The sequence below is a fragment of the Macaca fascicularis genome, chromosome 6 (genome assembly GCF_037993035.2).
Source record: "Macaca fascicularis isolate 582-1 chromosome 6, T2T-MFA8v1.1".
NCBI classification, from domain to species: Eukaryota; Metazoa; Chordata; class Mammalia; order Primates; family Cercopithecidae; genus Macaca; species Macaca fascicularis.
In genome coordinates, this window is record NC_088380.1 from 174,874,804 (window position 1) to 174,899,030 (window position 24,227).

Genomic DNA, 24,227 nt, shown 5'->3' on the forward strand with positions numbered 1-24,227 from the left:
ATAATCCTACTTTCTTTTAATTCATACAATCCAACCTCACCTCCCCTTTGCTGCCCCTTCCCACATCTAGGGGACAGAGGGGCAGGGTTAGTGTTTCCACAGTGATGCCTGCTGGCTCTCTCCTACCTACAATCTGTCTTTACTTTGGAAATAGCTCACAAGAGGGCAGTCCAGATGGATTCGAGCAGGAGTCGCCAAACTACGGCCAGAGGGCCAAATCTGGCCTGCTGCCTGTTTTCCTGTGGCTTGCCAGCTAAGAATAGTTTTTACATTTTCTAAGGGTTGAAAACAAATCCAAAGAAAACTATTTCCTGGCACGTGACAATGATATGAAATTCACATTTCAGTGACCATAAACAAAGTGTTATTACGGGACACCCACACCCATTCATTGATGCCTCGTCAGCTTCCGTGCCACCTGTCAGCACTGAGTAATTAGGAGACTGCATGGCCCACAAAGCTGCTTGTGTGGCCCATTACGGGGGGGAAAAAAAATCTGACTCCTGAATTGCACAAATCTTGATGGATAGAGGGGAGAAAAGCAAGGCAGGTCCACACCCCCATTAAGAAAAGGACACCAATTACAGCTTGAAGGATCCGAGGGTTCTACTCCAGATATCACAGAGTGGGAGTGGAGAGAAAACAATAGATGTACTAAAATGCTTCCGGGGCCCTTGAAAAACAGATGGGAAGATGACAACTTTGGTCTCAGTAGAGAACGGCAAGGATATTGGCCAACAAGAGAACATAGATGTTTCGGTCAAGCTAGCCCTTTGGGTGAGGTAAATTGGAAAAAAAAGGTGTTTCTGCTACTTGAAGTGTTTGGTACAGGTTTCACATCTTTGTGAGATGACATACATGTGTTCTGGAGAGACGTACAGAAAGTGTAAATTGATATGCCAGGTAAAGCTCCCAAAATGAAGAGAGTGCTGGTCCAGTATAATCTCTTGTTCAGAACGATGATCTCCTGTGGCTTTAGAGTTTGTACTCTGTATGTTATAAAGATCTTTACTACAAAGCCGTTTATTGTGAGAAATTAGGGCTCTGTGGCTTTATTAGTAGGACATGTGCCATCTCCTCGTAGTTATGTTCACGGTGGTTTTCTCAAAAACAAAGCCAAGCATACCTTGATCAGTGAGATTTGCCATTCAAAAACCAGAGAGATGTTCATGCATGCATAATTGCAACTTTTGCTTTTCTATCTCTGGCCCCCAGAGCTGTTTTGTGGAGTTTTAGTCTTCTAGTTTGAGCAGACACTCCTGTCATTTCATTTAAAGTAAATGCCACAATTTACAAGCCCAGCATCAGTTCTCCTCCTTGGGGATACTGACAGAGAAGAAATGGGGGCTCTTTGGTCCTTTGCAAGCGCAGCCTCAAATGCTGTATTTTGAAAATAGAAAATACATAAAAGTGAAATGATACCAAGTCAGCAAACAATGCCTAGGGAAATATCTCGTAAGGCAGAATTGTGGGAGTTGGTGTTGGACACTTGGGTTGTCTGTGGCCTGTTTTCAAAAGGTCATAGTGAGGTAGTTTTCTTGGGGTCATTGCAAATAGTCAACTGAACAGTTCACATCAGTCCTTGTGGATTACATTTACTGTACTAAAAGAGTCAAAAAGAGAGACAGGGAGAAAAGATGAGGACACAAGGACAGACTTCTAAAACTTAGTCAGGTGGAAGCCCCAGGATCAATCCATGTTTGGTTAATGCCTTTCTGAAATTTGCAACCAAATTATTTATATGTGGCAATTTAGTAGAGATTGCTAAAGATTTAAATATAAGGTATAACACTTCGATGTTAACTGTTAGAACTAACTTATTGGCAGGCTGGATTCTACCAAGCAATGATTGTTATATAACCTTTTCCTTAAAAGTTAAATATATGGCATGGCTAAAATCGACAGAATTGTGTAGATAAAAAATATACTTTGAATACATATGAGCCACAATTCATGTGTATCTTTGGAATATATTAACATTTTTTGTATAGTATGCGGTTTACTCTTATGACTAGATCAGACAGCATATTGTGTGGTTAGAAGAGGTTTATTCTTTAAGCATAATTTTAAAATGGGTTGTTGTTCCTGTCATCTGCCACCACTACCACCATTACCCCCTATTAATACTGGGAACTAGGACAGGTGCAGTGGCTCATACCTGTAATCCCAGCACTTTAGGAGGTTGAGGCAGACATATCACTTGATATCAGGAGTTTGAGACCAGCCTGGCCAACATAGTGAAACCCTATCGCTACAAAAATTAGCTGGGCATGGTGGTACATGCCTGTAGTCCCACCTACTTGGGAGGCCAGTGTGGGAGAATTGCTTGAGCCCAGGGAGGCTCAAGGGAGCCCAGAGATTGCAGCGAGCCAAGATCACGCCACGGCACTCCAGCCTGAGTGACAGAGCGAGATCCTGTCTAAAAAAATACTGGGAACTAACATCAAAAGGCCATGCAAAGGCTATAACACCAGAGCATGGAGGAACCATAGAATTTGTATAATAATAGGTCAAAATCACTAAGAACTATATATAGTAAATGTAGATCAGCCTTTCATGAAGAGGTAAAGTAGATGTTAGCTTGTGTTAATGAGCAGAACAATTGGGCAAAATGCAAGAAGAAGCCAACATTTGCATTGCTGGGGAATCAAGGAGGGATGCTACATGCTAACTGTGGACTCTTGCAATTATCTCCTGAACATGGGCTACCCAGACATCTGCTGTGAATAATACAAACTGACCCGCAGACTAAATCTGCCCACACTGGGCACTTCCCGACCCTGAGTGAACTGTTTGATATCTGGGTAGTGAGTAAAGGCTGCAATGGTTATTTCAACTTGTGTATTTTATCTATGTGGTCCTAACCTCCGATTTCATCTCAGAATCATAAGGGCTTGATTCCTAGGACCTTGTGAGGCTGAGTGACCTGCCCAGGTGCCACAAGTCAGAACAGTTTTCTTTTCCCTGTATCGCACTGGGCCCTTCTATTTTTCCTCTTTAATTGGTTGGGGAAAGAAATCGGTGCTTGTGATGTTAACAAGGAAAATGAATCTTTACCCAAGGTAAAACCAGCCGTGCAATGATCCGATGTGCTGATTAAGTGATTGTCATCAGAATTAGACAGGGTCACAGTCCGAGAGGGAGAGTGCTTCAGAACAATAGGGAACAGGCTGGGAAGAAAGTGACTGTCAGAATTAACCAACTTCAGACTGAGGACAGCTACTTGTGAATCTCATTCCAGTCTCATTCTAAGTTATGAAAAGTTGTTGTTGTTTTTTTTTCCTAGTGGCTATTGTCCTTGAACACTTGAGCTTTCATGACTCTACAATGAGATCAAGTTGAGATGGAATTAGCCACTGTGGAACCATCCTTACCACCAGGCCCATGGAAGCAACTAATTCTCTGATTGGTTAATTAACCTATTCCTTCAGGGGCTCTTATTAGAACTATTCTTGGAGTTCCTTCTTGTATTTTAAGTGAAAACCTAAAGTGGTGGCCTTTCACTGATAAAGATGATGGATAAACTTTTAACAGAATGCAAAAGCTGTTCCATTGCTGATTCTCTCCCACCACTCCCCTGTAATTTGGCCAAAATGTGAGCTTCCTTAGTGCAGATCAGGAGTCACCACCTGCCTAGAAGTTCTTTTTGAGTCTGGGTCAGTCTGCCAGAGGTTTCCTATCCAACCCCAGAACAAGGACTGGGAGGCAGACTTATAGAAACATGTTTTCACACCACTGCAAAAAAAATAAAAGGAAAGAAAATAACTGCTTTACCAGCAGCTAGAGTCTCATCACTGGAAGCGTTTGCTTACTTGTCCTAGACATTGAAGGGCTTTCAGCGTCAGTTGGAAAATAGACAAGATAGACACAAATTACATTCTAACTTTATGACTATCATTCTGTAGTTTAAATGGAAGCATTTTTTTGTATTTTTATGTGATTTAGTAATATCTCCTCATGTTATGAGTTCCCATCAAAAAAGAAAAGGGGAGAATTCTTGGTGTTTTAGCTCTGTGGGGAGACAGTGATTTGTGTCGTCCTCTGCGCTGTTCCCTTAGTATTTCAGGGGAACTGGTTTGATGGACTAGCTTGTGGTTCACGGTGATGGGGCCAAGCTTGCCGAGTCAATAGCTTGATATAAGGTATTCCTTCCTGACTTCACCGGAACAAAGAACTGAACGGTTTGGAACTCTTGAAACATAAACTCATGGAGGAGAGTTAACACAAGGAAAATTCCAGGCTCAAAGAAAGGGGAACATGTAATAAGAGCTGTTGAAAAACATGGGATGCATTGCCCTAACGTATAGTGAGTGTTCTGCACTTGAGCTTTTATAGAGAATCCATGTGCCTTCCATGTCTATGGCTCTGGGCTTTCACAATATGCACTAAAGAATTTCCATCAAAGGAGAAGGGAAAACAAAGTGGTTCCTGGAGAGCTGAGCTCCCTTAGATATTTGTGATGGACATTTTTCTCATCACTTGGCAGCCAATTCATTATGGTATCATGAACAACAGACTGGCCGATGAAGTAGGACATCTGTGTTCTAGCTTTGACTTTACCATATACATTTGGTATGTCCTAGAGCAAGTCACCAAGTCTTCCTGACCTCAATTTCTTTATATCGCAGATGAAAGGGTTGGATCACATCATTGCCTTCCAGGGCATGATACACAAACTTGAGATGCTTTTCATTGGTCTGCAAATACACCTTATTGAATAGTCATGTCGGGCTTTTAAAAATAAATACAGTATTAGGAAAAAATGTAACTAGCACATCAAACTCATGATTATACAGCTATTATTGCTTAGGGAGGGGGCAAAAGTAGGTAGTGATATTAGGCCTGAGTAAATTTAAAGAAAAATATTAAGTAAATAGTACAGATATTGCAAATGTCACAAATGCAGCATGTGATTGACTGAATTTAGAACACACTTGAATGAGCTGATCTCTAAGGACCTGTCCATTTCTAGGATTTCATTACTTTTGATGCAGAAGCATATGAATGGGCTATTCTAACGCAATCAAGCCTTTCTCTCTTCTGTAAGGCAGGTTTTCAATGTAGGCTCCCATAATATGCACTAAAGACTTTACATTCAAGGGATAGATACAGCAGAGTGCTGCCCAGCTGATGAGGCATTGTTGAATTATTGAGGGTAGTGAATTGAGCTTTTGTTGTTTGTTTGTTTGTTTGTCTGCTCACCTCAGCTCCAATTTATGTCTGATTTACCTAAGGAATCTTTTGTACATTGAAAAACTTCCTTGCATAAGTTGAATCATCAGGCCCCACTTTGTCCATTTATATTTTTTAATAATAAAGCAAAGACATGGCTCATCCATCCATGTCTGCTTCACTTGGATCCAGAGAAATGCAAGCATGATAACAAAGTTTTTAAGAACACAGGATTTTGTGGCAAGGTTGGTGGTTCATGCCTGTAATCCCAGCACTTTGGGAGGCTGGGGCAGGCAGATCACTAGAGGTCAGAAGTTTGAGACCAGCCTGGCCAACGTGGTGAAACCCTGCCTCTACTAAACATACAAAAATTAGCCAGGTATGGTGGCACACACCTATAATCCCAGCTACTCAGGAGGCTGAGACACGAGAATCCCTTGAACCCAGGAGATGGAGGTTGCAGTGAGCTAAGATCACGCCACTACACACTCTAGCCTGGGTGACAGAGCAAGACTCCATCTCAAAAAAAAAACACAGCACTTTGGGAGGCCGAGGTGGGTGGATCACCTGAGGTCAGGAGTTCCAGACCAGCCTGGCCCACATAGTGAAACCCCATCTCTACTAAAAATACAAAAAATTAGCTGAGTGTGGTGGCAAGCACCTGTAATCCCAGCTACTTGGGAAGCTGAGGCAGGAGAATCACTTGAACCTGGGAGGCGGAGGTTGCAGTGAGCCGAGATCGCGCCACTGCACTCCAGCCTGGGCAACAAGAGTAAAACTCCATCTCAAAAAAAAAAAAATTCTTATTAGACATTTCTTCCACTTCCAACCTCCCTTTCACAAATTTGCTTCCAATCCATCAAGAAGTTAGTAGCAGGTCAAAATCACACCCACCCACTATCCATTTTCCAAACAAAGGTTGTTCAGCACCCTGCTGGCTTCTGGTTCTTACAGACAGACATAAACTGCCTCTCTTACCCGGAATGGAACCTGCTTATTTTACCAGATGACCTGATTGATCGTACATAGAAGAAGGAAGCTGGCATTTCTCAAGTTTGAGGATGCTGCCTAGCCAATATCTTAGAACACAGCATCCTGTGTCTCCTTTTCTTACTTCTTTTCATTCCTCATGATTCTGTATTCCAAGATTATATTTGCACGGGCTCTGAACATCAAGAAATCATTCAGGACACCCAAATTTGACTCAATCAAGTACCACACATGCCTTCTGGAAAATCAAGACCCTCATTGATTCTGTCCCCATTCAGCCCGATAAACTTCACAATTACCCTCATTCCTCCCACGCTGCAATTTCTTGACTCCTTTGGAGCATGACCCAAGTGTAACATCTGGGAATTCATTGCAATTTTTTGGTTCATCTCCTGGGTTATCTGGAGCCATACAGGATATCCCAGATGTTCATGTAAGCAGCAGACTTTGCTTTTCCTCCCAAGTTTCCTGCCTAATTGGGTTCAATCTTTACCAGCCCTCTTTTTTTCATAGCATTCTATTTCACGAGCTCTTCTTTAAAGGCTTGCCATTATTGCCTTTGGAAAATAGAATGCCATCATCTTGAAAACCTGCCAGTCAAAAATGGGGTTTATTGCTTGATTCTTTATCCTTTTCACTATGCACTTATATGCATTGTTATAATCAGACCCACAAAAGGTAACCACATCATTGGCTATTATTGAACTTTTCCATTAATGAGTAATAAAGAACCCACACAAAATAGCAGCTACACAAAATTTAAGTATTTCATCATAAACAGTCTCAGGATAATTAGAATGGATTAAATTATAAGAGAAAATGCATTTAGTTAATCTTCCCTCTAATTAAAAAAAAATCCCTAGTTTTAAGTAAAGTGTTTGTTTTTAAAAACATATTTTCATTGTAATCAGTAAGGGAGAGGTCTGTTTGGTCCCCAGTGACAGGATGAAACATCTACAAAGTTGCATCCGAAAACATCTGAATAGCTACCAGCCAGTGTTGTTTTGGTTTTTGGTTTTTGGGCAGGGGTTTTGTTATTAAGGTCCTTAAAGAATGAGTCTGGTCTTTTCCCATTGCTGTTACCAAGGGATTCTCTACAAATAACCTCATTCCATAGTCTGTGGAGGCATTACTTTCTGTTCTCAGATCACTGATGATGTGGTTGACTCCCCTTGACCAACAAGTGTCAGTTGAGAAGATCAACTATCTGTTTTCCAAACAAAGATGTTTGTATATTCTGACTGAGCTGGGGTAAGAGTCAAAATGAAACTGGTAGGTGACACGAGAAGTTTTCAAGATAGAACAGAGACACACTCCAGCCCTTCACGATGCTATCCCAAGACAGATAGGACCCAAATCACCCTACGCCCTACAAGCGTGTCCCACAAATAAGGAGTCATTGACATCACCTCACCAATTTCATGGCTCATCCCAACTGCAAAGCTCACTCCGCACTTTCACCCCAAGGGCCTCTAGAAGTTTCCAAGCGTGTCTCACATGCTCATATTTAACCCAATCTGATTTTACAAGCCTGATCCCTTCATTGAAACCTGCTGCCTGAGAAATACACTTACAGGGACTCCTACAGCACTGCCCTGCTGCCAGGGTCCATGCCAAGGATGTGGTCTCCCGTGCCAGCAGCACCATTGGGTGCTCACACTACTGAAGTCCTGCTGTGTTTACACAGTAAAGGAGAGAACACCACATTCCCCAGCTTTGTCAGCTGGTCCAAAGTTCCTTTGAGAAGACAAACTTCACTTTTTGCCAATAGTGGCTCTCCCATACATCAAGGTTTTGTCCCAGGTCTGAGCTGTCGAACAGACACCAGAGTCCTTTTTGTATCCTCACCTCTCCTCACCCTCAGACGGGCTCTCAACCCAGGGTAGTAGAGGATGCTTACAAGTTCTTTAAGCTCAGCCAGTCTCTGAATCCCAGTTTATACTCAGTCAGGACCCCTACCATTTAGATAAGCGGCTCTTTAAGAAAATCCTTTTCTCTTCATTTAGGTTAAGGGTTGCCTTCATTTTCAGCCAGCTCAACTGCAAATGCAGGAGCCCCTGTGATTTCCCTCCTTCATAATAATCACATCCCAGTTGGAATGGAGAGGGGACTGCTTACATATCCCCTAGACTCCAGGTTCCAAACAGTTTCAGCACAGCTCTTTGAGGCTGCTCCATTTAATCATGCATGAGACCCAGCACCATGCAGTGCAAACTGAACATCACAAAAACTACGTCCTGCCAGTCCCCAGAGAAAGAAAGGGTTAACCAACGGTCTAGAGACAGAAAGCCCCACAGAATTGCTGCCCAGGAGGAATTAAAAGAGCTGAGAATCCTGGGCTATACATTCCAAGTTTAGCCACCGCAGCACCTGGTCAAATTAGCAATGAAGTTGGTTAGAGGTTGGCCCAGAAGGGTCATCTTTCCAAAGCTGTAAGCAGAATGACAAACTCTGATAAGTGTTAATTGCATTTCATTATTTCAAAAATTATGCTTTAACTTCAAGAGGGATTGCCAGACAGCCCTGTCTAGGTGTCTAGAAACAATGCGAGGGAGTGGGAGAGTACCCAAGATTACAAAATAACCACCTCACAAGCACAGAGGAAACGTTTGTACCTGATTTTATTCCAACAAGTTAGCCAGTTGTCAATCACCGGTCATGCTATTGCATCTGAAACACACCCTGTCTAATGACACAAAACTCAAAACGGTGGCTTGAGCTTTGCAGATAGCATCCTGGCAACAGGGCAAGGAGATTGTTTCTCTACATTTAGGTGTGTGTGAGCCCAGAAAGCCTAAATGTCACTGATGATTGCAATCCCAGTGAATAAGAAAAGAGATTGAAGATACTGGAGGCAGTGTGAGAAACTAGCTTTTTCCTATTAATCCCAGCAAAGCAGGCAAGTCAAGTTAGATCCCTTAAGCATGTTACTGTCAACTCTTTGCTATATGTCGAATATGAACTGATTTAACTTTTTGCTTCCATTTAATGGGGCCAAGAAAGATCAGCATCTATTCACTTACAGACCTGCTCCCTGGAGGTCTGATACAGGAAATGTTATCACATCCTAGAGAGAAGCCTAGCACAGACAACAGTCTACCCAGAATTAAGCAGTTTAGAATGCATAATACACAACCCCCTCCAAACTCTCAATCATCTCCCACGTTGTGTTTATAGAATGTAACATCTTGTCTCTTTGCTATTAACATTCTTTGTCAATGCTTGACTATGGCTGGTTTTATGCATTCCAAGTTTGAGGCAGCATGGGGAATTATATAGCAAAAGAATTAAATGCCTGAGATTTGGGATCAAACAGGACTGCCTTCAAATCCACCTTCCATCGCTTGCAAGTTGGGTGACCTTTGACAAGCTATGTGTCTTCAATAAGCCTCAGTTTTTCCCATCTGTAAATTGGGAATAATAAATAATACCTACGACCTACTGTATTGAGGATTTCACTGATGGAGAGCACTTAACATATGCTTGCTACTCTGTAAGTGTTAGCTTAAAAATTATTACCACACTTTCATATCTTTACTGTAGTTTCCCAAATGTGTCTTCACAGAGTGAATGGTTAAGAAAATTGTAGAGATATTAGACAACCTAAAATTTCCCAAAGGGCCCAAAATTCCAGAAAGAGAAGCCAAGGGTGCCACACCTCATGTGTCCACACAGGTGCTCGTGGCTCTCCTCCTATTTCACTGTCCAAGACAAGCTCCTTGGAACACCTGGTTTCTATTCCATTCAGAAGGGAGCACAGGGAGTGGGAGGAAAGCAGGAAGGGATATGGAAATGGCCCACTTAGGATCCAATTGCTGGTTTTAAGAACATGGTGTTCTAAACATCAATAAGAAAGCCACACACATCATCTATGGTAACATGTCTGGGGTCTACATGCCCTCCATCTGTTTCCAGATGAGCAGTGATAACTATATTCAATCATTTGTGAAACATTCATTGAGTGCCTAACATGTGCCAGCACTATACTTGGTGTGACACATGAGCCACCTCTGTGTGAATATCACCAAGGCAGCAAGGACAAGAAAGAAGTGGTTTGCAGAGGCTGGTAGTCATGGGAACTTCAGACCTCAGCTGCCTTTTTGCCCACTTGAGACTTTGATGTTTTCTAACCCAAGACACCCTTCTCAGTGTTTCTGTCAATAATTTTTGGTTAGTTTTTCAACATCGTCCTTGCTCAAGCTTCCCAAGGAGATCAACGTAAGGATGGAGGCCTTTAACTTCAAATAGTAGTTTAAATTCATTTGCAACACAATGTAATTGCATAAAAGAAAGTAGTCAAGTATCAAACTGTGTGGATACACACAAATGACTCCCTCATAAGTGTTAATATCTTCCACATGGAGGAAACTTAGTTAAATCAAATGAAGGTGGCAACTCATTAAAATTTTATTTTCCCTCCTATCCTTTTTTATCTTTTAATCCTCCATATATGGCACAACTTGTTCTGTTAAATCACATTCATTAATGAAACCTCATCTTCTCTTAGCTATGTCTACATTTTTATTTATTTTGAAAACCTTCAGATGCTTATAATCTACTTAGTTAGATTACTGCTTGGACATCTCTTAAGTAGGAAAACTTTGAGCTTTTAAGGTGGAATTACTGGCAAAGGCTAGAAGTGTGAAAAACCAGTTCTCTTCCCATTTCCCCTTAGTAGGAGGTGGTTGGGCAGGCCTTTCCCCTGTCAGGGGACTGCGTCTCCATTTGGATACTGAGGGCACTATGAATTAAGGATCTGTGTTGGCTCAGGGAAGGAGAGGGAGGGAAGAGCCTCTAGAAAGAGTTGTAAACTCAAATTCCCATACATGGGGTAGGCGAGAATGGCGTAAAGTAAGTGCATTAAACAGGGTGTAAGAGGCCAGGAAGTGGTGACAAACTGGAAAGTGAATGTCCCATCTATGGAGAGCAGACATGACCCAGCTCCAGCTGAACATGGCCATGTAGAAATGCAAGCCTAGTCTTCCCAAAATTTCCAGTTTTTCAGTAGAGGCCAGGTATTGGGATTGTTATGCATGGTCTCCCAATTTTCAAATGCTGGCAAGCAACTAAAAATGTATTAAAATGTTGTGCAGGCCATTCAAACAAGACTGGGGGCCAAATGGACCACCCATCTATGACTACTGACATCTACCTCCAGGGCAGGATTAGTATTGAGTGAGGAAGCATCATTTGCCTGGATTGAGACTGGAACAGCTTTGGCTTCTCTTGTATGATGCCCCATCTCTCCTTGGTGACTGGTTTAAGCTGGTGGGAGTCTCATTACCATGATACAATGGTGATATTTTGCACTTGCATGGTGAATTTTCTCCAAGGAGCTCAAAAGACTTTGTGTTGCCTCAGTCAACCTCACAGCAAGCCTGTGAAGCAGGCAGGTAGCCATTGCCCCCAAACACAATGAGCAGCAGCAGAAAGTATTTTACACAAAGCTGCTAGGTGGACTCATTGGCTTAAATCCAGCATCTACACCATTGGCAAATACAGCATTCAAGAAGCATGGGCAGGATTTCCCACTAATGCCTCCCCTGCCACCCTTTTCAGCTTCTTATCTTCCTTCCATCTGCTCCAAATGACAGCTAAGCCCCAAATCTCAACAACAAATACCAGCAAACCGAGCCAGTGACTAATTCCTGTTGTGTGTATGAGTGTATACACGTCTGTGTGTGCATGCGTGTGTGTGCGCCCACCTGACTTCTTAGCATGCCCAGCCCAGTACATCCACATCTATTACAACATGTCTCTGCATTGGTCATTGGTCTAATGCCACGCTCTGAAATGCTGCTTTTGCAAGTGTTTAAGACCTAAAAATTTCAAATGGTATCTTCAGGATTCTGGATACCTGTATTGTGCTAACAGTGCCTAATAATTTGTGCTGTTTGGGAACCCTGTGTCCCTTTCCCTTCCTTATGCTTATAGAATTACAACTGTGAAGTCTTTCCCTTACAGAGCTAGATTACAGCCCTCTCTCAGGCTCCTGCAGGTTCATAGGAGTGGCCATGTAAAATAGAGATAAAGGCCAGAGCTGTGCAGTGGAGGCCAGGAACAAGAATCTTCTCTGAGTTGCCTTGGATAGAACACCCGAGAAAGTTGGACTGAGCGGCAGTGACTGGGGCTCCTCCAGAGTCATCGTTTTCCCCTCTATGACTGGGTTCAAGAGCTTTGCCACATAGTCCCCCTGGGCTATGCCTTCCCCTCTGCTTGATGGACATATGTGCTCTATGTCCTGCTCTACTCAGAGGAATTCCTTGGGCTTTGCAGGCGTGACCCAGAGAGAAGACTCCAGTTCAGCAGTGTAAACCTGTTGATCTTTTTCCCAGGACAGGACAGCACAACACAAGTATTCTGCATTTTCTAGACTGCCTTGCTTTTCCTTCTAACTTGTCTCAGATCAGGCTACTGATTTCTGGGAACAGTTCCCAGCATGATATTCTACTGTAATTGTTCACATTCTCTGCATGCAGGCATGCCATAAACATCCTTCAGAGGCAGATGCAAAACCAGGGAAACACCTGGCCATTTTAAATGCATGTGTGGGAGAGATAACTAGACTTATTGGCATTGGAACTACAAAGGCTGACTTATCTACCAGCTTCCCATCTGATCCCACAAATCAGAACATGCTTCTTTAGAGCCAGAGGAAACTGCCTTTCCCAGGGATGAGACCTTAAAGATCCAGCAGAAAAGTTTGGGAAATGTCTCTTGATCTAATTGGAATGAGGAATTGATTAAGCATCTAGAATCAAGAATGATGTTTCAGCTCTTCCCAGTAGATCAAAACCAATATTGAATATTTAAAAGGTATATACATTTAAAAAGCCATTTCTTTATATACCTAAGTATATAGGGAGAAATCAACTTTTATTTTTGTTGCCTTGGGAGAAATCAACTTGTGCTTTCCACTTGGCTATGCAGAATGAAAACTGTACAGACTTTCAAAGGCCAGTTGAGGCTTCTCTGTATCTTCATTCATCGTGCCTCTCAAAGCATCAGACGAATCAATCATACTTTGTATTTTTCACACACATACACAAACATTTCTACTTTGGAGCGAATAGAGCACTGTACTGGAGCCATCTCTGTCTTAGTAGCCTCAGGTGCATATATTCCAAAAATTCTAAAAAGTCAGAGAAGACACATCTCCCCAGTGCTGCCAACTCCAGTAAAACCAAAAGAGTTCAGGTTGCATGGTTTACAGACATCCCAGAGAAAGAATGCCCATTCAAGCCCACCAGGCTGAACTAGCCATCAGGTTAAATTAACTCCTGAAACTAGAAAGTGAAACTCAGGGAGGCCCAAGTAGACAGAGGTGCTGATCATTAGGGATTTCAGCCACTAGAGTTTCTACTTTCAGCTCTGCTGAGGCTTCAGAAGATGCAGAGGTGAAATTCTAGTTTAGCTAAGTGTAGCCGGCTGGACCAACAGGTCACTGTAAGTCATGTCTAACTGATCTCAGTGCTCCTGGGATGGCTTTACCTTGGCATTTAAATTTGTGCTTCCATCACCAGTGAGATGGGGTTACGCTAAGTAATACAACTTTAAAATACTTTCTGAACAGTAATGCAACCATTAAAACAAACAATTTCAGTGTTATAAAGTTATGTCTTTTAGGAGACATTAAAATGTTGCTGATACTGATCACAGCGAGGTAAAAAGCTTCAAGCCAAGGCTTTGAGGTGATAGGACAGAGGCCCCGAAAGCAGCGTGAGGCTGATACATAAAGAAGGTAGTGAAAGCCAAGCAGAGAATAGCTTTAGAACCTAGAGACACACATGGCTGGGGGCACTGCCTTTTACTTTGTTTTTCCTCCCAGGCTGTGGCTTTACCCTTTTCTCTTAAAATCCTGACAATACTTCCCAAGAAACGTGGTCTCTGACAGAGGCAACTACTTTGGATGGGCCAAACGTGGCTCCTGGCAGGAAAACATACTATTCAGAAAAGTCCTAAATTATCCCCTGCCTTGAAGCCTGGAATATAGTAGATGCTCAGTAAGTGCTGGCTGGCTTGAGACTCCCTGTGTGTGAGCCCTCACCACCCACCCTTTACTGCCCAAGTCATTTAAGATAGAGAAAATGAAAAACCACATTGCATCTAAAAATAGTTGGGGAGGGAATTGTATGAATCCACTACGAGTTAGCTTCAAAAATACTGTGCTTCTTAGGTGCTAGAATAGCCCATTTTTAGGGAGTCAAGAGCTGAATTCAAAGGAGTAGCCAAGGGGCTCACCAAGTAAATAAAGGATTCTCTTGAGTTTTGGAGGATTCAGGCTTGAACAAGGGATTTATCTGCCTGTGACCTAGTGCATAATTTGCAGTGGGGATAATATCACCCCCAACAGAGTGAAAAATAGTTCTAGGGGTGGGTGAAATTCTTACTCTTTTTATATATAAAACGTGTGCATATGACATAAACAGCTATGTAGCATGTCTTTGGCATTAAGGGAGAGGAATTAGGGGGGAAAAGGTCTAAAAAGGTTTCTAGGATAGGAGATAATGAAAAAAAAAATTGAGAAATATTAACCTGGTAGAAGAGATGATAGATTGATTCATTTCTAGAGCTTCAACAGAAGTGGCCTCAAGCATCCTCAGGGAAGACACTGTTTCTTAGGAGACTCTGCCAACTCATGCTTCTGTCTTTATCACGCCTGCCTGCTGGCTCATCTTATACCAAATCAGTTTGGACTGAAATAACCAGGCAGGCCAAATAATTGATTTGGTGCATGTTTTTAATTTACTGATTTACTGAATTCCCTTTTCAGAAAATCCCAGCTAACATTATTAAGTACTTATCACAGAACTGGCTGGTCCCAGTGCTAAGTTCTCAGCATGCCTCCTCTCTTCTAATCCTCATGTCAGTTTTGTGAGGTGAATACTATTAGCATCATCATTTCACAGGTGAGAAAACTGGCTCAGAGAGGTTAAGCAATGTGTGAAAGGCTTATCTGTCCATGAGAGGGTCTGGTGAGTGCTAAATCCAGGTTGACTTGACAGAAGCCAGGCTTAATCATTGCACTTTGCCCACAAGTAGTTGCAAGGGGGTTTCTTGGGAGTCCAGCAATTAAATCAGAGAATATGGGCATCAGAGGGCCCCCCTCACCTGTCAGGAAAGCCATCCTCTGCAGGAGTGTGTTATTGGTGATGGAGGACAATTCCCTTTTCACTTTACCAGTGCCCCCCAGGCCAAAGAGTACACTAAATAATCTCCAATTCCAAAAATGACTCACTGCTACTCTGCATAGGCATAGTTGGCCAACTTCCCTAAATTTAAGTTGACTTTCTATCAGAGTTCACATTTCCACCAACTTTTCATTAAATTAATTATTCAAAACAATTCAGAGTTAGCGTTCTCACAGCAACTGTAACTCTGCCATGACTAGATTAAGGCGTAAATTGAACAGCATGTTTTGCAATAAAGTTAATTTTATATTCACCAGAGAACTGAGTTATAGTTGCTGTGGGAACCATCATTTCGAATCTCTTGACTTTGGTGCATTTAAATTCTCAACCACAGCATTGCACACGGTAGCATATTTTGCACGGATGTTTAATTTGCTTCACACCATGGCCTGGCTATCCTGAACTTGGAAGTCCTGTCAGAAATAAACATTGCAGCTTCCTAGCTTTCCCAGTCTTCTACTTATCCTGTACCTATGGCACTATACATAGAAACAGCCAAGAAACCAAAATGATTCTAATTTTATCTTGAAATTATCTGTTTGGGGGAAGTGAATTTCCTTAGAAGCACTGAGTCTCCAGCAATGTCAACTAAAGCAGGCAATGTCATTGCTTTTGTGTGCAGCCAGGATTCTCATCCAAGGATATTTTTGGTTCTGCACTGTATTATTCAGTACACATGGGGTGACCTCTGAAAGCTCCAAGTCCTCGCATGTGCCATTAATCAAGCAGGCATGCACAGCCATACATCAGAACTTATTGGAGCTCCAGAAAAGCTAAGCAACATTTCCCAGAGCCACATAAAACCCAAGCATCCCTAAATCAAGACGCATTGCAGGGCCTCTAAAAGGTACGTTCAGCAGAACTGGAATAGAACTCAGGCTAAATGCTGGTGGTATGGAATCGGGAACATGTGCCAAGTAAAGACAGAGGCTTGTTTGGAAGGAATAGCAGAGGAAGATGAAACTCTGAGATGGTTAGAGATGCAAGCATTCCATCCACGAGGATTATCGATTTTTGTAGCTTTATTGGAAAAATCAGTCATGCTTTCTGCCTCCTGGGAATTGCTCTGCTGCAGTTTGGGAGTGTGTATGTGTGGAAACTCTGCAGGTTAGCAGCTGAGTACCAGCTCCCATTCACCATTCAATTATCCATTTAGCTAGAATGTGACTTAGCAGAAACAGACTGCTGTTTTGCATGTGTAAGATGTATTTGAAAGGAGGGATTTTTCTTTCTCTGTAAATGAGAGGATTTCCAAGGAGAAGCTCTTGCCTTCCTAAGGGCACACTCATTATGCAAAATTGAAGAGTGGCACCTAACGAAAGCATAGGCCAGATTGTTGGAATTCTGAATACCATTCTACAAGCTTTCAAGAAACAAAAGTCTCTTATTTCTCATACTGTGCCACACATGAATGTACCTCCTGATCAGAACTACTGCAATATTTGTAAATAAAGACCCTGTAATGATCAGTGGCTTCCCCACCAAGTCCTTGATCAGCTAAAAACAGTTTAAAAGAAAGTTTCAGAGAGCAGGATATGTGCACAATAATTTGGGGTTCCCTTGGCCACGTGGATGGGATGGGTAAGTGATAGATGGCTTTAGATTCATGACTAAAGGTGGGCAGGGGAAACACCGTGCCAGCTAGAGGAAAGAAAAAAAAGTGAAGAAGCAGGGGAGAAACTGGAATGTTTTATTGCTTCTGTACAAGGTAAAAAGTGCCATAAAACAATATAAAATATGGGCTCCTCTATCAGGTCATTTGACACTTAGTGTTTTGTGACCACATCTTCATAGGATGTAGACAGATTTTTGGTAAGGAATGTCTGACAGATTAATAAATATAAATAAATTAGATAGATAGATAGATAGATAGATAGATAGATAGATAGATAGACAGATAGATAGATAGATAGGTAGCACAAGCTTTTTAAGCATGTCTGAGTGTCCCATTCGGGTGGGTCAAGCTGGCCTATAGGGTTAAAGAGAACACAAAGGAATTAAAAGACCAGGAGTAATAACATGGGAGCATGCTTGGGTGGTTCAAAGAGACCCTATTGCCAAGAATTAGATGAAGCTGGCCGAATGAATGCAGCCTTGAGGTCTGAAGTCGCTGTGTTAAGAAAGGCGAGGCATTCATTTGCTGGAGCTATTCATATAGATTGTCTGCCCTGACCTTGCAGATAGAGCTGCTGTGACTCAATGGTTCTCTCTGCTTCTCCACTCTCAGTCATGTCTGTCCTATGCAGCACGATGCTCCCCTGTCACCCTTTCCCTTCATCTCCACATGTTATTTTTAGTATGAAAAAGCAACTTGGAGAGGAGAGCAGAATCCTCGCAAAACCCAGCTTCTGCAACCTCATCTGCCTGCTAGTTCCAACCGAGGAGTCTGGTTTGCTGCATCAACAGGGGTAGTTGGTGGGGAGTGCTGTTTATAGACTGTATGTTTAATCGTCTGCTTTTGTGTCTCTAAAGCCTTCCCCTTCCGAGGCATGTGTAGGGAAACATAAGTACATCTAGCATTAGTGGTGCCACATAGAGTCACATAGCAGGACAAATTTGTGCCCTGCCCAAGCCTCAAGCCTCAAGCCTCCACCCTGCCTTACCCAGATGGTCCTGATGGGTCCCTACTGGTCAGTCTTCCAGATTCTGCCCTGGCCCTGGCCCTATCCTCTGTCTGCTTCTCACTCGACACAAAGGGAGCCTTTAAAAACTCATGTCAGATCAGACCACTTCTCTGCTCAAAACCTTCCAGTGACTTTTCCATTAAGAATAAAAGCAATATCCTTACAGTGGACTATGAGGTCCTACTATGAGGTCCTCACTCACTCTGCTACAGCCACACAGGCCACCTCTCTGTCCTTCCAACACCCCAAGCACTCTCATGCCTAGGGATTCTGTACCCGCAGTTTCCTCTGCCTGCACTACTGTCTCCCAAATATTGGCATGATTTGCTTCCTCCCCTTCTTTAGGTTTTTTGCTCAAACAACTTATCATCAAGGGCTTCTCTGACCACCCTGTATAAGACAGTGACCTCCATCACACACAACCCCCTTGTGGTCCCCTCCCCCTACATTTCCCTATAGCAATTATTACCATCTGACATACCATAGTAATTTTTATTGTTTATTGTGGGCCTCCTCCCTGTAGAATGTAAGATCTTTAAGAACAAAACTTGTCTCTCTCATTGACCACCATTCAATGTCTAGAAACCACCCAGTGCATAATAGATGCTCGATAAATAATTAGTGAATGAATAAAAGAATAAACTCATGGGTATATGGCAGAAATCAGCATATTCTAATCACTTGGTAAATGTTTGATATGGGATTGGTATTTCTCCCTTGGAGGTCCATTTGTCCCCTGATTTACACACACCGAACTCATCAAGGATTAGGGACAGGGCAGGAGACAGAAGCCAACACTCTTGACAGGGAGACCACCCCACCACTCAGGCAGGACGCCATGCAGGGGCTTCCCCAAGCAGGATGCTCGTGGATCCTATTCTCAGCCTTAGAAATCCCATTTTGTTTCTGTTAACAGAGTGGATCAGGCTCTAGACTAACTCCCTCACACTACCCAAATTCCATCTAAACCTGAAATGGCCATTCAATAATTCACAGTGAGGAAACTCCACATCTCCTGCTCAGTATATTCTCTCCCTAAAGGGAAATCTATATGGGAAATGAAGTTAAAAGCAGAAGATTGCTTGGGGAACAAGAAATCAAAGCAAGTAATATGATATTCTGAGACTGCCTCCTCCCTGTACAGTCCTACGTGGCTAGGGGGGGCGCAAAGTGCATGGGCTGAGAGTTGGACAGGCCAGGATTCACACCCTCCCTTTACCACTTGCAGTGATTATGACCCTGGGAAAGTTAATTAACTTCTCTGAGCTTCAGCTTTTTCAGCCACAAATGATGATAATAATATGTACTTCATACCATCCTTGAAATGGCTCAGTGAAATAACAAGGATGTGAATTGCTGAACATGGACAAATGGCAGGTGCTGTTGCTTCCCTCCCCTCTGTCGAAGTGGACACCCTCATCCCTGAACTGACCCTGGCTCTCTCTTGCTCCACCAGCTCCCTCTCCACACCCCAGGCAGACCACCCCTTTCTGTGGGCATGTTTTTTTGAGCCTGGTTGAGATTTCTAAACTCTGCAATCCTCAATAGTGTCACCTCACACACCTCTTGCGTTTTAAGGGGAATTCTATTGATAACTTGTCACATGCATTATGTACAGATCTTACTCATGTAACTCTCAGGAAATTACCTCATGTTTCTCATTTTCATTTAAGTCTTTGGAGGGCACCTTTCTGGGGCTTTGCTGTACTGACTACACTGGTCCTATTTTAAATACTAGCATTCAGTCTCTCCTCATAACCAATTCAAGTGCAAATCAAAGGCTTTCCTAAACCATGCACAGACCTTTCTGCCACCATTGGAGGACACTTTTAATAAACAACAACAATAAAAATAATAATAGGTATCTGTTGTAGAATATTTATTATGTGCCATGCATCATGGATTCTTTCATTTAAACTTCACCAACCCTCTGAGGTAGGTACTTCTATTGCTCTGGTTTTGCAAATGGAGAAACTAAGGAATTGAAAAGTTTATGATTTTTGCCCAAGATCATGCAGCCAAAGGGTGAAGCCAAGGTTTGAACCCGGGCTGCCCAGATTCAGAGCCACTGCCTTCACTATTCCAAGTACTGCCACATGGTGACTGAGGTGACCTGACGCAGTGGTCCCGGGAGACAGCAGAATCTGTTGGAAGCCCTAACATACCAAAACAAGTGACTTGGTATAAAAGTCTGCACCCTCTTTCTTGCCCTTGGGGGTTTCATCTCTGTCCCCACCTCTGCCTCCAGGACAGCCAATGAAAAGAGCCCAGTCCTCACTCCCTGTTTTCAATGATGACCAGTGCTCCCAGGCTGCCTCCTGGGACACAAGATTTTCAGTGCAAAAATTTGGACCATCCAGGGCAAATTGGGATGGTTGGTCACCCTAGTTGAGAACAGGAACTGTAGAACCATTGGCTGGTGTCAAATCCTGGCTCCACCACGAACCCACCCTGCTACTTTGGCCAAATTACCTAACTTCTCCCTGCCTCCATTTCCTCACCTATAAAGCAGGAATAATAGTAGTACCTACACCATAGGGTGGTTGTGATGATTAAATGAGCTAATGCATGAAGGGGATCTAAAAGTGCCGCATAGAGAAATGTCCCTGTGAGGGTTTGCTATTTTTGTGGCTATTATATAAAGAGCTTTCTAAAATCCAGAATTTCATCCTGGGGCAGATTCTTTGCCTAGCTCTCTTAAGATCTATTAGAAACATTTAGTGATTTCCTTACATTTCCTGAAGTTACACTAAGAGCAACAACAACAACAACAAAGTGGCAATTTATGGTTGGCCTGATTTTACACTAGTTAAAAGAGAGCTGTCAACCCTGCAGAAGTAACAAGTCCGTGCCCACAGGCCTCCTTGGTGTTATTTGTATTTTTATGACCCTCCTGTGGCTATAAGGATGCTCAGTGGGTGTAGAAATTGGATGGTTAAAAATAACAAATAAGAAATCAAAGTCGCGCTTTGTCCCTATTTCCATACTGGTAGGTACCACATTCATTATTTGCTGGACAGCTGTGGGAATAAGCTGCACAAGGTACAACAACTTGATTCTCCTCCAAAAACCAAATTAAACCACTGGACTCTCTTATTATTGTTATCCCTGCCTTTGTGTAATGCTTGTCACCCTCCTAAGCTACCAACGTGCCTTCTCTTCTACTCACTGGGTGCCCTAGTCTGCCTCTTTCAGTCCAGAGGTATCTGCTTCTTACAAGTTGAAAGGCACAGACCCATATCCACATTCATAAACAACCCCTGTCATCAGCTTGGTTTTGAACCCTGGGCTGCAACCAGCTGCTTCTTTTGCTCAGAGAAGTGTCATCCTTCCAGAGGCTTGGGGTGTGGCCTGTGGGAAGCTTTTCCTTGTACCTGGCTGCTGAATCCAGAACACAGTGAAGCAGCAATGAAACAAAGTACGGTTTGGGTTTGTTTTTGTTTTTTTTTTTTGGTTTTTTTTTTTATGTATTCATTCAACAGATATATTTAATGCTGTAAGGTGAGAATTAGAAAAACAGCCATGAACAACTGAGCCAAAGCCTTTACACTTGAGGGGTTTGGAGGCTTCCAGGAAGGTGGACATTGAACCACTTGCTCTCATCATCCATTGCACATAGGAATCACCTAGGTAGCTTTAAAAAAAGGAAAGAAACTGATGTCTGGGTCGCATCCTCAGAGACTGTGATTTAATTGGGATGCAGTTTAACATGGGAGTTTTTCAAGGCTCCCAGGTGATGTGAAAGTGCGGCCCAGTTAAGACCCATTGCTTTAAACAAAGGGTTCATTAGAATTACGATGAGCGCTACAGAGAAGGGGAGGGTGGTGCTCTAAAAGCACAAGCATGCAGTGGGGCAGGAACCCTGAGCTGGAAGCCACGAAAGCCATTCCTAAACAAAGGCCAGCTGAGCACAAGGTGAATGGCTTTAGCCAAAGTGGGTGCAGGGAGCGTAGTTCAGAGAGACACATCTGGAAAAGTCCACAAGAAGAATCCAGGCTACAGAGAGCAGAGACAGATGTGACATGAGAAGAGAGAAATGGGCAGGGTCAGATAATGCAGGGCCTTTGAGGCACTTTGAGGGGTTTGGGACTTAATCCTAAAGCAGAGGCTTTCACACTGAGCAGGCATCTGGATCCCGAGGGCTTGTTATAAATGCAGACAGCTGGGCCCCATCCCCAGAGGTTCTGATTCAGTAGGTCCAGGATGGAGCTCAAGAATGTGTATGTCTAACAAGTTCCCAGGAGATGCTGCTGCTGGTCCCAGGACCACACTTTGAGAAGCACTGCTCCAATCCAAAGCAATGGGAGAAACTCCTGGAGGATGTTCAGCGGGGCCATGGCAAGAGTTAGGATGCGTTTTCGCAACACGGTGCTATTCACCTCCATAACTTGCAAAGGTAATGTTCCAGGGAGATAAAGGAAAGCACAGGCCGGGCTGGACTCCAGTGCAACTGGGTGATAACAATTCAGTTTGAATTCACTGAGTAACTGACATGGGGTTTCCCTCCCAAGAAGAGCTGTTTTAGTTACTCTTGCCTAAATTCTCCATTTCCTCATTTCCTCACATGATCACCTACTTTAAAAAAAAAGTATTGATAAGAGCTTGAAACATCAGAACACCAAAAAGTAAGATACATCTTCCTTTCTCCTTTTTTTTTTTTTTTTTTTTTGAGACAAAGTCTCACTCTTTCGCCCAGGCTAGAGTGAAGTGGTGAGATCTCAACTCACTGCTGCAACCTCCACTCCCCAGGTTCAAGCAATTCTCCTGCCTCAGCCTCCTGAGTAGCTGGGATTATAGGTGCCTGCCACCACGCTCAGCTAATTTTTGTCTTTTTAGTAGAGATGGGGTTTCACCACGTTGGCCATGCTGGTCTCAAACTCCTGACCTCAGGTGATCCACCTGCCTCAGCCTCCCAAAATGCTGGGATTACAGACGTGAGCTACCGCGCCTGGCCCCTTTCTCCTCTTTATTCAAATGTCAAAGGATTGTTTTTACTGTTTTCACAAGTTCATCATTTTTCTGCAGCCAAGGCTGAGCCTACTGCCTTCCTTGTCCTATGCAGACAGAAATGATGCTGATCAGTGAGAATCCAGGTGCATCCAGAAAACGTGCAGCCTAGACAGCTAGAGGCAAATTTATATCACCTCATGGAAGCTCTGCTGTTTCTGCTGCTGTTGGGGTTGTGGGGAGGGATTTCTGCCTTAGGAGCAAAACCCAGGCAATAGACCATGGAAAGGATCACTGGCCTCCCAACACCCCAGCCCAGCCCAGTGTCCCCCATACTTGCATCTACACAAACCCTTAAAGACAGACAGACACCGTTGAAACAGAGAGGAACATTTGTCTCTCTCAATTTGCCACATCTTTTCTAACAAAGCAGAGTCAGCTGTGGACATGCAGGTTCACAGCTGCGTGTTCACGCCAATTTGTGCCTAGAAACAGAGTCTCCGCACAGCTCCCTCCCGCACACATGGGTGAGCAAGAGGGACAAGCTCTGCCGTTTTCCAGAGACCAGAGACCAGGGTGATTCTTTGGCAGCCAGTCTTCCAAAATTAGTTGGACATTTTCCCCCAGAGCGCCTTGAAGCATCAGATTAATTGTCTGAGCATTTGCCACTGCTGTTCAGTATAAATGGCTACCTGAATCCCTGGTGATCCCCAATCTCCGACACCTCAGCTATTTTCAACTACAAAGAACTCTGGAATGTAATGGCAGACTCTATTATTAAATAATTTCCAGTGTGTGTGTGTGCTCTTTAATTCCAACAACGCACAGCTCCAGGAGAAAAAAAAAATGGCGATATTTAAAACAGTTGGTGGAGGGGGGTCCCTAATTAAATTAATATTCAAAAGCACAATTCTTCCGAAGAGAAAGGGCCCCCATGTAGTCTACCTTCGTGTCCTCCACACCTCATAATTGCCGTTAGCTTCAGTGGATTTTCTTCTCACTCAGCCAGTCCGATGTGGTATTGCTGGAGTTTTGGCTGGTGGTCATTGGGAGACTAAGGATTTCTTAGGCTGTGACACAATCACACACGGAGGACACTTGATGAACCATTTTTTAACTTGAAAAAGGATAGGTTCTTGTTTTTTTCCCTGATCTCAGAGTGAGGCAAAGAGAAATGACCTCCACTTCAGGCTATGCCCTAAAGGGAAAGCTTACCACTAATTCCATTATCTGTCATAACAACTATGTAGACACTGACAATGAGTGCCACTCTCTACTGCGCACTTAGAATGCGCCAAGCTCG

At 43.1% G+C, this 24,227-nt stretch overlaps 1 protein-coding gene across 15 annotated transcripts in view; it reads left to right on the forward strand.

Moving 5' to 3' along the window:
• The window catches only part of TENM2 (teneurin transmembrane protein 2), a 1,286,794-nt gene that overhangs the window by 1,156,001 nt on the left and 106,566 nt on the right, over positions 1 to 24,227 (forward strand). The gene's annotated exons all lie outside the window — the stretch shown is intronic.